We start from the raw sequence: 4,837 nt of genomic DNA on the forward strand, positions 1-4,837 counted from the left end.
CGAGTCCGCAATTACATCGGCACCATTTTGCCTTGGTCCGGGAAACATTACTGTAAGCTCCATGAATCCGAATTGTCTCTAGGGTCATATCACTGGATTGCCCGGCTTCTGTCCTCTGTCTCCTCATTTCCACCCCTTGTTTACATCACTTCCTCTTCCTTGGTACTGTGATGTCGGCCTCAAACCATGCAATGCGCATGCGTAGGGAAGGAAAGGGAGAAAAGTGTTCAATCTAATTCTACTTGCGGTGTCCGAGTCTGCAATTACATCGGAGCCATTTTGCCTTGGTCCAGGAAAAGCTAATGTTAGCTGTGAAGAAAAAAGAGGGTTTTTTTTAGGAATATTGCATTAAAATATGTTTACGTATGTGTCTAAATTACTAAATAGGATAGACATGCGAATGTATACAGCGCAAAAATGGAAAATCCAAATATATTAATATGTACTGACTTAAAAAATAATAACTGACTTAAAAGATAGTACTGGTGAGCAGATAATACAAATTGACTTTAAATATATAAAAAAAATATTATTTAAAAGGGGTCTTAAAAATATAGAGAAGTAGGGATTTCTTCATTATTATTTCAAAAGATTTCTCGGCTGGAAAAATTGGGAAGAGTATCACATAATACTTCTTGAATAGTCCCAGAGAGTAGTACTGTAGATCTTCTTTATTGTTTCAAAAGATGTCCCGGCTTGAAAAATTGTAGAAAGTATCACATCATGCAGTAGTTCATAAATAGTCCCAGAGAAAAATACTCTAGATCTTCTTCATGCTACGTTAGGTAGATTCATATTCCATTCATGGACCTGAGTGGCCATAGTATCCTTCTGTGAATATCGTTATCTACAACACTGGGTATTCCCAGGAGGTCTCCTATCCAAGTACTGACCCAGCCCAATTGTGCTTAGCTTCCAAGATCAGACAAGATTGGGCGTGAGTACAATGGTAAGGTTGTAGATAATATCAGATATCCACAGTTTGCTCCTTTCCTGTAATGGATGAGATGGCCATCTCGTAGCTTTCATTGAAACCAGATGGTGCCATTGTATTCAGCTGGAAAATCCAGAACATCTCCAGTCTTGAAAGTTTATTGCCCAAATCTCCTCCTCTATCTCCTAAAGTAACTTGTTCAATAACTTTGAAAGTAAGTTCTTCAGGGTTGGAGCCATGATGCGTGATGAAATGTCTCGATACTGCATGTGCTTCTACTTTATTTTTAATGTTCCGAATGTGTTCTTGAACTCTTAGTTTTAGTGGTCTTTTTGTTTTCCCTACATACTTCAGGCAAGTAGATGATCGATGTTGAATTACAATTCATAAATTGTTTAATCTTATATTCTTTGGAGTCATTATAATTGAAAAACACTTTCCTTCGTGGATGTAAATATTTGCATATATTACAACAACCGCACTTGTAACAACCAAAACAAGAGGGAAGCATGTCATTCCTATTCTTATTAACATCCCTTATCATGCTGGGTGCCAAACTGTCTTTCAAATTCCTACCCTTTTTGAAAAGGATAGTGGGTTTTGAGGGTAAAATGTCTTTCAAAACAGGGTCCATAAACAAAATGTTCCAATGTTTTTTGAGGCATCCGTTTATTTTATTTTCATGTCCATTAAACGTGGTAATGAAAGGTACAAAGTTTTTTTCTGTTTTCTTCTCCTTATAATTCAACAAATCTTCTCTCCTGAGATCTTTTGTTTTCTCTGCTGCATAAGTTAAAAGTTCCAATGGGTAGTCTTTTTGAATGAACCTTTGAGTATACATGTTAATCTGGTCAACACAGTCACTTTCTCGTGCTGTTCCTTTTGATTCTGTGAAATTGGGAATGTGGTATATTTTTTTTCCATTTTTTAAGGTGTCCACTCTTATAGTGCAAATAACTATTGGTGTCCACCTCCTTGATGAAATTCTTGGTGACAACTCTTCCTCCTTCTTCACTCAAGATGAGATCAAGATATTCTATTGATGTAGCACTAAATTGAGAGGTGAATTTTAGGTTCGTGTTATTATTGCCAATATGTGTTAAAACATTTTTTAAATCCTCCTCTGAGCCATTCCAGATAATTAGGATATCGTCAATGTATCTTTTGTACATGACTATATTGGCTTTGTACGGATTGTTAGTATAAATGTAATCCTTCTCCCATTGACCCATAAAAATATTAGCAAAACTAGGTGCCCACTACTGTTCCACAAATTTGACGGTAAAACACATCGAAAACTTTCAAATAATTATGTGTCAAGATAAGTCATAAGATCACATAAAACTCACAGTGAGTGCCTTCTATGGATTCATCTTCTTCCATAACTAACCTACACGCATTCACCCCTTTATCATGTTCAATGCAGGTGTATAAGGCTTGCACATCGATGGTAATCCACTTACATGTATCTTTCCATTCAATATCTTTGACATGTTGTAATAGGTTTGTGGTATCTTTAAGGTAGCAGTCCAATTTTACCACATATTTCTGCAAAAATACATCCACATACTCTGGAAAGGTGTGAAGTTAGTGAATCTATGCCTGCCACAATGGGTCTTCCCGGTGGATCTATCAATGACTTATGGATCTTTGGTAGATAATAGAAAATGGGGGTAGTAGGATTGGCTGTCATAAGATACTGATACTCTTCTTTACATAGGGTTCCATATATGCTGGGAATCACATATACTTTTGAAACATATGAAAAACGTCCAAAGACACAGTGATCTCACCGGACCATAATAATATTAATCCATCATCTACGACCTCCAGGTCTTTGTGCAGGATAAAAATATATTTGAAGTCCTCCGTATGAAGCGAGGTTCTGGTGTAATCACCTCTAAGACTTAAAGCAGTGTAGCACTTGCTGGTCTTTGCGGGATTAGTTGAATGGGCTGCTTAATGTGTTTGCTCCCAATTTGGAACGGATGACACACTGAGCGGGTCAGGAGGCTGTAATAAAGTCAACTCTTTGATAAAGCTTCCTGGACCATAATCGAAACGCATCAGAGGGTCATCACTAACTGCTACATATTGCTACAAGCTGCTACTTTGTATTACTTATTCACCGGACTTTATTTTAAACAACCGAATTTCTGATTATTTGAAAGCCAGCTGCAATACAATTACCATACTCTGCTTGGTGATGCTGGACTTGGATTAACACAGGGACAGGAGAAGGCGGTCACAAGTTGACTTTATTACAGCCTTCGGACTCGTTGGGGCTGCGGCTCAGTGTGTAATCAGTTCCAAATTGGTAGCAAACTGTAAACTGAGATGACCAGGGTCATGGAGCAGGAGACCGGCAATCAGATGACCATACAGTACTCACAGAGGAGCTCACCAGATTACCAGTCCCTAGGTGCAGTTTTTTTCCCCCTATTTTAAATTTATTTTTGCACAGTGCTCAACTTGTGGTCTTTTTATACACACAAGGCTGATCACAGGCATCGGCTCTGCTCTGCCTGTCAGAACAGGTGTTAGGCTAAACGCAGGCGTGCCAGAATGTTTTAACACCGTTGCAGGGGCGTGCATAAATTATACACTGCGATGCCATATGCAGCTTGAGTGCTCATTGCGTGTGATGAGGTTAGCAATTCCTGTGTAAGGTCAGAGCTTGTGCAAGCGTGTGTGAGGCTGCGATGGTACTCAATGTTATCGGTTTTGCAGTCTTAATAAACATTACGGATGTGTGTAAGGTAAGGTGGGAGTCCCTATGTAGTGCGGCAATGGCATAAAGACCACAATGGATTAGCATATCTTCGCAGCCAGACTGCATGATCGCAGTTGTGATCCGTAGTGAATCAGGTCCAGTCATTAACTGAAACAGAAACAGCTGTGTAGGAGGCTTAAAACTGGGTGAAGAACAGACAAACTCTGCTAAAAAGGTGAGGTTGTGGCAGCCTTTCATTTCACAAGACATACACCATGGTAAAACAGAGCACAGCAAGAAGATACAAAGTAGTTCTACTGCATCAGCAAGGTCTCTCCCAGGCAGATTTCAAAGCAGACTGGGGTTTCAAGAGGTGTTGCTCAAGCTCTTTTGGAGAAACACAAAGAAATGGGGCAATGTTAAGGACTAGACACAGTGGTTGGCCAAGGAAACTTAATGCATCAGATGAAAGACATCATGCTTACTTCCCTTCGAAATTGGAAGATGTCCAGCAGTGCCATCAGCTCAGAACTGGCAGAAACCAGTGGGACCCAGGTACATCCATTTACTGTTCGGAGAAGTCTGGCCAGAAGTGGTCTTCATGGAAGAATTGCGGCCAAAAAGCCATACCTTCAATGTGGAAACAAGGCCAGTGACTCAACTATGCATGAAAACATAGTAACTGGGGTGCAGAAAAATGGCAGCAGGTGCTCTGGACTGGTGAGTCAACAGTTTAAATATTTGGCTGTAACAGAAGGCAGTTTGTTCGCTAAAGTGCTGTAGAGCGGTACAATAATGTGTGTCTGCAGGCAACAGTGAAGTATGGTGGAGGTTCCTTGCAAGTTTTGGGCTACATTTCAGCAAATGGAATTGGGGATTTGGGCAGGATTAATGGGGTCCTCAATGCTGAGAAACACAGACAGGTACTTATCCATCATACAATACTGTCAGGGAGGAATCTGATTGGCTGTATGTATGGGGTAGTTGTCCTGCTGAAGAAGCCAATGTCATTAAGAACTATCTACAGTGTAAAGAACAACAAGGAGTTCTGGAAGTGATGATATGGCCCCCACAGAGCCCTGATCTCAACATCGAGTCTGTCTGGGATTACATGAAGAGACAGAAGGATTTGAGCAAGCCTACATCCACAGTAGATCTGTGGTTAGCTCTCTAAGATGTTTGGAACAACT

At 40.1% G+C, this 4,837-nt stretch overlaps 1 pseudogene; it reads right to left on the minus strand.

The window, feature by feature from the left end:
• Window positions 1-844: 844 nt before the first annotated feature.
• LOC148543094 (5S ribosomal RNA) lies at window positions 845-963 on the minus strand (annotated as a pseudogene).
• Between the last annotated feature and the right edge of the window lie 3,874 nt (window positions 964-4,837).

Source organism: Taudactylus pleione, unplaced genomic scaffold (genome assembly GCF_031769625.1).
Source record: "Taudactylus pleione unplaced genomic scaffold, aTauple2 ptg000006l, whole genome shotgun sequence".
In the NCBI taxonomy this organism is placed as follows: domain Eukaryota; kingdom Metazoa; phylum Chordata; class Amphibia; order Anura; family Myobatrachidae; genus Taudactylus; species Taudactylus pleione.